Raw genomic sequence first — 11,637 nt, 5'->3', positions numbered from 1 at the left:
GTCATATTTTGTCTTTTTAATCCATTGCCTTTAAAATCTTGAAAGTAGCAAGGGTTCATATAAGAATGCATGTCTATCTTTCTGATCTAACGATTCTGCACAAAAAGAAAAGGCCCATTCCATGGAACAAAAAATCAAGAGGTGATATAACATGTATTTTATTGATTTCACATGAAAGCTTTAATATGTGGTTGAATTGTTTACATATAAACACTAACAATGAAATCATTCAATTGCATAATTGATTTATTAAATGCGTGCAAATTATTTAAATAAATGTCAAAATATATTATTCTTTTATGCATCTTTCGGCATTATGCCTCTTTATATGCAACATTTGGGATTGATTTTTCAGGCTTAATTAATCACATGTCTATACATACACAAATATGCAAGCACTCAAAAAAAAAAAAAAAAAAAAGTGTAGACAGAGATGCATAAATACACAAAAGACAAGAAAGGAAATACTCCCTAGAAAAGCTTATACCCAAGTGCCGATAGCACTTGGGGCAAAACATTTCGAGGTACTACTTGGACCCAATAGCTGAAGTAGAATTTTGAATGGATAGTCTCGAGCATTAAAACTCTGATAAAGAAAACCCAACTTTGAGAAGCAACAGAGTTGGGGGACGAATACCTATGTTGGATCTAATTATATTGCTATGTCCTTGTAGTACTTATGTAAAATGTAGGATTTACATTCCAATTTGCTGATGGATCCACATAGATCTACGCCCTCTATAGCAAAAAGGTGTCCCTCAATAGCAAATCTACACTCACCTTCGATCAATCTAAAAGATATGTTGAATGCTTCTCCCTCTTTTTCATATATATATATATAGTCTCATGTTTTCCTCATATTTGTTGCTCCATTGAACTGTGCACCTCACATAAATGCCCTAAATACGGTAATCATAAGGACCCGTTAGCCATCAATCATATATGGTGTAAAAAGAGCTTCTAGCTCCGCACTTTGTTCAAAGCATACTGACACAAAGCTTTGCCTTCACATTTACTCTGTTGCAATAAAGGTGTAAAAATTAAATCATGATAGAAATATTGAATTCTAGCGTTATTAATATGTAAGGAGTTTGAAATCCAAATCACTCGTTGTCACAGTTGTCCAAAGCTCACTTTTAAATTCTGATTGCTTAACACACGCAACATATGGAATTTTTTATCTACTAAAGCCTTGTGATGGCCACGCTTGAGTTTATGTGCCAATATCCACATGATTGTCTTTTTGTTTATTTACATGCGCAAACAGTTTTGGCTTTATACGGAAATGTTTTTCTCATATATATGTATAGGCAATATGTAGATGTGACTATAGAGATTTGCAAAGGCAATGGGTTAATAAGCAATATGTAGATATGACTATAGAGATTTACAAAGGCAATGGGTCTAATTTTCTAACCCTTGAATTGCGTGCATCCGCACTCAACTCCCTGAATTTTTGGGATAGCCTTAGCTTCCAATTAATTACTATTCATCTGTGAGGTCGGAGATTTCTTAGCTTTGAACAAAGACTATTTATTTTTCATTTGCACAATAAGAGCTATTTAGTTTTGCCCGCATGTTAGGATTTCTCAGAGGCAATTTTGGTTTGTTTCCTTAAGCATTGAGCACCTGTGTGCTTTATTTTTATGGGGTGGTTGGCTAGAGTCAACAAAAATGAATACATATTAGAACCTCTATATACCACTACATGGACATTCGTGCAAATTTGTTTGTCCACAAAGCCCACACTTATAGTCACTAAAAACAGGAACACAACATTTTGCACTTCTTAAAATTAACCAATAAGTAAATATGCTTATGGTCATTTTATGCCATATGAATTATGATTGATTTAATTATGCTTCAACTTATTACTGCTTATTTGACTAACATTACGTGCCAATGATGACCAAACTTTAAACCATATCTTCTTTTGTTTATCTTTGAGCTTTTGCAAGAAAACAAAAAATCGAATGTGGGAATTACATGGATTACTATTTCACCGCTAATGGTTTATAATTGATTCCTTACACATGAGTCCATAGTGGTTGTTTGTGAAATAAAAACAAAATGTGGTCATTTGACCGAAGACTTTTCAAGACATGATAATGGCGGCCTAGGTTTGGTTTATCATATTTATTATGACTTATTAAGAAAATCTTTTAGATATCTCTAATGATTGAATATATTTTATGGTCCTGTTATTACTTTAGAAGTAAGGAGCTTCCCAAGCCTCTTGAATTGCAGTACACATAAGATATGAGATGCCAAGATAGTAAGAAACTTCTTATTATATAATCTGCCTACACCAAGGCAAGACAGGTTCTATTGATTCTACTTTCAAAATACGCCCGAGTTTTCGTCGATATTTACAATTCTCGAAGGACAACTTCAAATTTTGAAGACCACCTCTAAGTGCTAAGGGGACCTCCGAAAGTACCAACAAGCTTCATCTAGTATTTTCACTCACCACTGAAAAACTTTGGCTAACCCACTTCCCGGGTGTTCAATACTACCTACAAAGGCATGAACCTCTCATTCCAAACTCTGTAAAGTCCGTCAGACACCCGTGAAGTCCAGCGAACTGCAAAGTCCGTCGGATACCCGACAAGTCCAGCAAACGGTTAAGGACATCGGACAACTAGTAAATCCAACGGACCACTAAGGATGTCAAACAACTACTAAGTCCAGAGGACACCTACCAAATTCAGCAGCCTCATCAACAGGTGCCTTTTTCTTCAATTTTCTGATCCCTACTACTCCCCAACATCCACTTTTGCAATGTCTATTGGAGGAAGAGACAGGCTATGTCTTAAGAGAAATTCACAAAGGCATATATGGAAACCACTCGAGAAGGAGATCACTAGCTCACAAAGCCTTAAGGACATGATACTATTGGTCAACAACGGCCCAAGACGCACACGACATGGTCACAGGTTGTAAAAAATGCCAGCAATTTGCCAACGTCCCAAGGAGTCCGCCTTAAGATCTCACATCAATATTCACTCCTTAATTTTTCATTAAGCATGAAAAGCTTTTCCTTTGATTGTCAATTTTCAGCTGCACCGAACATTCTGAAATCTGGTTACATGTCTAATGTAGTACATCACGTCCTTTGGAATGTGGTTCTTGAATTGTTGCTTGGGTTTTGAGGATAATGTTTGGGCACAATGGGAGGTAGATATCATATGACCTTTACCACTGGAAAAAGGAGGAGTCAAGTTCGCTATAGTAGCAGTTGACTACTTCACCAAATGGCAAAAGCCAAAGCACTAGCCACCATCATAGGAAAAGATATTGACCACTTCATGTGGCGATCTATGGTCTACCGGTTCGGTATCCCGCACTCAGTTGTATCAGACAACGGTAAGTTGTTCGATAACCCAGCATTCTGGGAATGGTGTTTGCAACTTGGCATCAGCAACTATTACTCTTCACCAGCACACCCCCGAGCAAATGGGCAGGTTGAAGCAACTAATAAAACAATTTTCAAGATGATCAAGAGGAAGCTGGACAGAGCCAAAGGTTTATGGGCGGAAGAATTACCAGAAGTTTTATGGGCGTACCGGTCCACAAAACAGCAACCGGAGACACCCCGTTCGCTCTAGCATTTGGGAGTGAAGCTATGATCCCGGTCGAAGTTGGAATGCCTAGTCATAGGCAAGCCAATTTTAACAAAGAAGAAAATGACGCGACATTGCGAGAAGGTTTGGACTTACTTGATGAAAGAAGAACTCAGGCCGCCATGCATCTAGCAGCCTACTAGCGAACCATAGCAAGAGAAGGCATCACAGTTTTTGCAATAGAGATTTGGTTCTACGAAAGGTGATGCCTCCAATGAAAGATCCAATTGACGGCAAACTAGGTCCGTCCTGGGAAGGCTTGTATAAGGTAAAGGACAACCGACGATCTGGGACAAACCATCTCGAAACACTGGACGGAAAACAGCTGATCCACCCCTGGAATGCTGAACACCTCCGACATTATTATCAATAAATTCAGCAAAAGGAGGTATTAGCCCGCATCCCTCAGGTATGAGCCATATACTATCTACTTTTATTATGTCTTCTTTTTAACATGAACAAGCAAAAGAAGCAAAGGAGAACAAATCAAGAGTGTCAAGAGCGGGAAACACGAACAAACTAAAGGTGATTAACTTCACTTAAATCAATTTCTTTATTTCTTTTCCCATTATAAATTTCATACACCAATACTGACTTAAGCATCGGAGAGTCCTTGGTAACCCAAGGACTCTTTCCCCCAAGAATAACTCCAGGTGGATCACTCAACGGTCCCACATCTCGTTCCATCTCCAGAAAAAAAGATGTACAAAACACATTAGAAGGGAAACTCTACTGTGAAACTAAGGTAATGTGGTATGGTGATGAGCCATCATCCCGCTCGGGTTGGTAGAGGTATATTCCGTACATATTAAAAACGGTACTTCTTTATGCAGCTAGTTAAAATGGTGTCGAGTAGCCATAAAATTAAACGCCTCCGTTCGAATAACGGAAAACTAAAAGGTGATCATCCCACTCGGGTTGGTAGAGGTATACTCCGTACATGTTTAAAAACGATACTCCTCTATACAACTAGTTAAAACGGTGTTGGGTAGCCTACATACTTCTCCTAATCTCCCAATTTCACAATGTAAAGGATCCCCCAGGAATGGTCCTTTTCCCAAATTGTTTCCGCACAAAGAGAAACTCAAACACACAATCAGCACAAGAAATTTGAGAAACTAACAAACTTGTTTCATTCTAGAGAAAAGTGCAGGTACATGAGCGAAGCAAGAAAAGAAAAATACAAAACGAATCTCCGTATAAGCCTGCAAGGGTACATTCCGGCAAGCGGTACTCCCTTGCGTAAGAGCTATGAAACTTACAAAATTCTCCATGTAAAGCCTGCAAGGGTACATTCCGACAAGCGGTACTCCCTTGCGTAAGAGTGATGAAAGTTGCAAAATCTCCACAGAGGCCAGCAAGGGTACACTCCGGCAAACGGTACTCCCTTACGTAAAACCTGTAAAAGTCCTACTTACCAAAGTACAAACATACATACATACATACATACATACATGCATACATCCGATCATGCATCTATTCATGTATGCATCCACTCATATATGCATCCGCTCGTGCATGCATCCATATGTTTACCTACAAACACATGCTTTAAACCTTGTACTACTCAAACAGTGCACGAGTATGCCTACATACAAAATTGCCATCTTCGGACTAGTGCAAAATTTTTCCCGACTTTGGCGGAGCATGCTCAATCGGATCAAATTCAAAGAAATATATACACGAGTTGCAAAAACAAAGGTAACATTTCAGGTGTGGATAAAAGAAACTTTAATCCAATTAGGCCACCACGATGACCTAAGGGAATGGCGGGGTACTGTTAATACAAAATATATCACAAAGCCCAATCAGAGGGCCCACTCCAAATAAGAGGCTCACGGCTCACTAAGTCACTAAGGAACTAAGCCCAAGCCCCTGCAATCTGGGCACGGACGGATAGTCCTCACCTAGTCCGCTCCAAATTGTGCAGTTATGCACCATATCATGCTAGCCCAATAATCAAGGAAGCCCAACAATTGCTCAACAAACCCCATTTGGAATAACAAACTAGAGCTCCCAAGAGGAGTCCAGATACATAATATTCTCTCCTTGCAATCTCTAAGATTATCTAGAAGGATAATCCACTCCCACATATCAAGGGAGCACAAACATCGTCCAACAAACCAAATATGAGGATAACTAATCAGATATCACTGAAATGGGTCCAGGTGCATTAAGAGAGCACCATGTAAAACCTCCTAGAGATTATTAAGAAGGAAATCGCTTAACCACTCCCACGTATCAAGGAGTCGAGTGAGAGTCCCACTAGATCTCACCTACTCATAGCCTCTAAAAAAAGAGGAGCCAACTTACAATACAGATACATTCTCAATTCTACTCTTGAATACATTCTGTTATTATTTCCATATTTTATTACTCTTGTCAAAATCAAACTCTCACTCAGGCATCAGAGGTGGCATGACTGCCACACCCCCCATCTCGCAGCCTGTCACTACTGATCCTTTTTCGTTCTTAGCAAGCTTTGAATCGAATTGCTATCAGGGTTAATAACTGTCTCAATAGGTGCTTTACTTTCGTTGAGCATATTTGATCATTCTCGATTCACAAAATGAAATTTGTTGCCGTTTGTTACTGGATGGGTCTCTCTCTTTTCTTACTCTTATCTGCGTTGAATGGTCCCTGAGGTACATGTTTTCTGGTTTAACGGACACCATTAAGACAGTCATTGTGAGGTCCCCAAGCTTCAAAAGAGAAGATTCAGAAATCCTTAACTAGGGGTTAGATAATTTGGTTATAGAAAGGTCAATGAGCTTTCAAACTAATTATTTTGCATTGCTACCAGAAATTCTTAGAGAGAGAGAGAGAGAGAGAGAGAGATGGATTCTAAATTCCCACATACTTAAGGTTATACACAGAATACTCGAAACAACATTTTTAAAAAAATTAATGGAAAATGATATTGATTTCAACAGTTATTCCCATGTCTATTCTACTGAATGTCACAGATGAAACTTCCTCTTTATGCTATTTGGAGCCATAAGAATGCTCAGAGCAGAGCAAATGTTATTGAATTTAATCTCTGTTTTTACCAGTCCTTGCTTCCAATCAGTTCTTTAAAGCATATTTGGTTCTATAATTTCTTTCAAAAACATTTCATCCTTTCTGAGTACTCCCCATTAACAATGGACTATCTTTGCAAATGCACCTCTCTACTCGTGGCCACCTACTTCTTTTCCTATGGGTAACATGATCTTCTTATTGCGGTGTATCCAATATACTTCAAAATTCATTTTCTACAGTTCTAACAATTGATCCATCTAACATTTTAGAGACCCAAAATTGAGACCCACATTTGCTGAGATCATGGCTGCTCTGAAGCCGTTGCAGAAGCCCGTAACCAGTTCTCAAATTCCCAGACCAAGTACCTCCGTAGGCGGTGGAAGTGAGAAAGTTCAGCCATCACAAGTTGCAGAGGAATGAGCAGGCTAGAGGAGCAAGTCAACAACCTGACTCACTGCTCATTGGACTGCAAAAATATTGCTGAGAAGTTCTAGATTGCCTGGGACAAGTATGATAAAGTGCTTTCGGTTGATGATGACCCAACATACACTCTGATTTGAATTGTGATTCTTTTTCCTCGACCACTTTTTTTTTTTCTTTTTCTTTTTTTTTTTCTTTCCTTTTTGGTATTCTTCACAGTACAACTATTCGCAAAGTCATGTATTTGTTTGTAAAAATCCATTGAAATTCTTGTTGTCAAGTCAATGTTTGAAATTGTCGTTGTCCATAGAGTAGTATCAAGTAGTTTCAAAAGCACCATGCTGCCTGGAATTAGGGAGTGGAGTGGGAAGTTGAAGCTGTAGATATGTGCGGGAAGAATTGTGCCAATTGCCAGAAATTGGGAGTTACAGAATCTGAAACACTGATAGCAGCTACAGAGCCATCTTTACTTTTTATCGGACTAGATGGAACCTTGCAGATTGTGCAGTTATGGTTGAGAAAGTCTACAAGAGTCATCTCAATTTCTTTCATTTTTAGGTGTTTTCAACCTTTGTTTCTGAAATCAATTCAAATTGCCACAGGTGGAAGGCCTTAGACTTTGCTTCTCTTAAACGGAGCCCTTATCTTTCTTCAACAATGAGAAACCATAATCTTTTGTGTCACAGTGGGCACGCGCTGGACAAGACTTGCCAAGGTACTTAGTTACTACCTTACAAATTTAGGGAAAAGAAAAAAGGTATTGTTAGAAACATTACACTAACATCATAAACTCTCATGTATTTGTTGGTTGTAAAAGGTTTATCTAAGGGTGAGAAGGCTCAGAAATTAGCCCTGCAACACTGGCTTGAAGTTGTAAGTCCATAGGCTTTTGGCATACATTCTTCTTACTTGGTCTGATCATTTAATCTTCCTGACATAGGTCAAGCCAAAAAATTGAAATGACAAAACCCTTGTAATGCAGTTTGAAAGTAGTCTTTTCCTCAAAGTCTAATTTTAGACCTATGAAGTGCACTCAATGTACTAAACTGATAGGAGTTATTTTGTTGGTTTGCATGAATCTCAAAGATATGTTTGTAGATTCGGCCTTCTTAATACGTCTTTACTATTGGAATAACTGTTCTTTGATATTCTTTTGGTTGAATCATAGAGAGTTGATCAAGTAATGTTTTTAAAAAATGGCCCATGTACTAGATGTTAGGAAACATATTTTCCAAGTCACTTCTCATCAAACTTAAAACTGGGTTAAACTTGGTAAGTATGTACTTTCTTGTAAGGAATTAGTGACTTTATTTTGAAAGAAATTTCAAATCAAGCTCAAGTTTTGGGATTTGAATAAGGTCTAGCTAAGTACTTGGCTTCTATAGACTGATTTGTTAAACGCTCTCTTAGCACACGGAATTCTTATGTGTAATTTCTTACAATTTCGGGCATAACAGCTCTCTATAGACTACAAGAAAACCTAGTACTAGTTGAAATTGGAAGAAAAATTAGTTTTAGTTGGAATAAGATTCGTCCAGATTTTTGTCCTTATCTTTTTTTTTTTTTTTTTTGAAACTTCTAAGTTTTAAACCTTTAAGAAGCTCCACGCATTTTGAAATCATCTCCTCAATGTTAAAAAATTTTCAGTTTCATTCAATTACCTCCATTCTGTTTGGATTTTTCGTTAAATATTGTCAAAGTTTCCAAAATACCCTTGCTTTTTATTATAAAAATTGTAAAGATTCAGTCTTTTTTTATTATTATTATTATAAAAAAAGCATATTTGCAATATTTTATATATATATCAGGTGTTTATGGAATTTGATAATATTTAATGGAAATTTCTAATAGAATGAGGTAATTGAAATAAATTGAAAGTTCGATACCCTTAATTGAGAGATTATTAAATTTGGGGTTGTGTCAAAATTAGTGAAAGTTTAGAGTTTTGAGAATTTTTGTTAATATATATATATATATATATATATATATTACATATTAATCCTTGATTTTGTTTTCTGTTAGGTTTGTCATTAATTCTCTACCTTATTTAGTCTGAAAAGGGATTCAAACCCAACATGTGACAATAAGGTTGAGAATTTATGACACGATTCGTAAACATGATATGAACAAAAACCCGAAATTAACGGGTTGAAGTTGAGGGGTCCGACGTATTTAATTAAATGTGTGAAATTATAGTTGACAAATATAATTTTATATTATGTCTCAACACGACTAGAATTTAATATGCCAACAAATTGTTACCCTAATATGTTGACCTTCTTTTGTAGATGTTTCTAAAAAATCGTTGTCCATTGAATTTTTAACACACACGTACATATAAAGTACGCTTTAATATATATATATATACTTTTGGCACAAAAATGAAGAAGATGTATGCTGTTTTTTCAGATATGATTTTTCTGTGTATGCACCTGGCAGGGCGTCAATACACCAAACCATGAGCTTGGTTTCGTTTGTACCCGTGGCTGCCTTAGCAAACCAAAATCTGATAATAAAAAAATTATCAATCTAGATACAAAATGCACTGACATAATTTAATTTGATTTAAGACACCCAACTTTGTATGGAATCATGTGGGTCAATTTTGATCTAGCTGTGAAGAGCAGCAAGGAATCACCAGAAGCCTCAAAACCATCCATTCCATGACAATTTTACATGGTTACTTTAGCAAACTTCTATTCTCATCTATCACGTAGCAATTCATCCTTTTGCTCTCAGCTAAGCACTCACCATTGGCACAACAGTACATATGTTTTTTTTAATACAGGAGCTATTAATTTAAAAGAACCATGATGATGATGTAAGCATAAGTATGATGGAAATCCTTAGTGATCGGTGGATTGAGGGGCACTGGGCTCGCCATGGGGCAAAGGCCGCAAAGCTAAGGTTTATCCTTCATCTTCTTCAACTTTCTTGCATCAAGATTGTCATGGATCAGGAATTTGTTTGTTGTAGATTTCTATTTTTTAGTTTTGTTCTTGTTTATGCTTTTAGGTTGAGTGCAAAGAAAGCATACGCAAGAAAAGAAAAGAAAAAAAAAAAAGGATTGGCACTTATTAGTAGGTTGGAATTGGCATTGCCATACGAGATAATTACAATTGGTAAAAGAAATGATGAGTCGTCTCAATTGAAAAGTGGGCATCCTCTCAGCATTGTTGGTCGATATTGGAATCCTTATATTAACATAGTTTTTGAGTGTCGAATGGGTCAAGCATTTGTAGTTCGCAAGTGCAATATAATTTGACTTCTAGGTTTAAGGATTTTATTTTTATTTTTATGTTTTTACCTTGATCTTCTTCCATATTTTCACATATCTTGAGGGATGGATCGATGAAGCTAGGTTTTTTTTTTTTTTTTTTTTTTTTGAGATTTTGAGATTTTTTAATTTGTTTGTTGTACATATAAATTTAATTTTTTGGAGTAGTGTCAAAACGAATGAAAGTTCATGAAAGTTTTGGGAAGTTTTTCCTAAAATTTTTATTAACAAAAATTAAGTTAATATCTTTAGTATTATTTGCAAATACTGAAATTCGGTTATATAACATTTTATTTTTGGCCAAGTATTTATGTAGAACTTTTTATTTTGTAATTTTTATAAACAATATTAAAGTTAATTTCTTTAATATTATTTACAAATAAACAAATTGGGTTACATATCTTTTATTTTTTCAAATAGTATTCCAAAGTAGTGTTTAAAATCGTCATACCTAAAGGAAAGAAATAAAAGAAAACTCACGTTATCAAAGAAAATATTTTGCCAAAGAAAACAAAAAGTCTCAAATTGTGTCTTCATTGTGCTCCAAATTGCTAGGTGCTAGAGTTCAATTTTTTTTTTTTTTTTTAATAATAGTTTATTTTTAATTTCTTATATTTATGAGAGACATCTTTTAAGCTCCTCGCACCTTAGAAGATTTGAGAGCCCTACTCTTAGGATGGGCTATAATACCTATTCAATAAAATATTAACGCATCATCTAAAACCACATGATACAATATAGATAAAAGCACTAAATCTTACTCACCAATTTTCCCTTTACAAGATATCCACGGATCTATCCCTAAAAAACCCATCGGAGACCCACCTCCTCAGCCCAACGTTGCTAGTGGAAGATCTATACCGCCAGTGGAGGAGCACCGTCTTGTCGGAGAGAGAACACTTTCATCCCTTCATCTCCACCCAAATCACACCCATCTCTTTTTCTCTCTCTCTCACTTTCTCGATGGTTTTGGAGAAGGACCCAGCAATGGAAAGTAGCTCAAAACCCCAAAAGAAAGAGAGATCCCATCTCCCATCAACTCCCCAACCAGCAATGTCACCAACTGCTTCAGCAGCAACAATAGCAATGGTCTCCAAAGTGCTCAAGAAATTAGGTTCCAGTGTTTCATCCTTATTTGCTTCTGATGCGTTTTTAGCTTACTTGTCAAAATTTTATTGAATGCCACATATTCTCAAAACATTTCCAATCCAAAATTTCAAAGAAATTGAAATTGTGGGATATGCAAAAAAGGTGTGCTTTATTAATAAATTTTCTTTATTTATTTATTTATTTTTA

This window comes from Corylus avellana, chromosome ca9, assembly GCF_901000735.1.
Source record: "Corylus avellana chromosome ca9, CavTom2PMs-1.0".
Lineage (NCBI taxonomy): Eukaryota > Viridiplantae > Streptophyta > Magnoliopsida > Fagales > Betulaceae > Corylus > Corylus avellana.
This window is presented reverse-complemented; position numbering follows the sequence as displayed.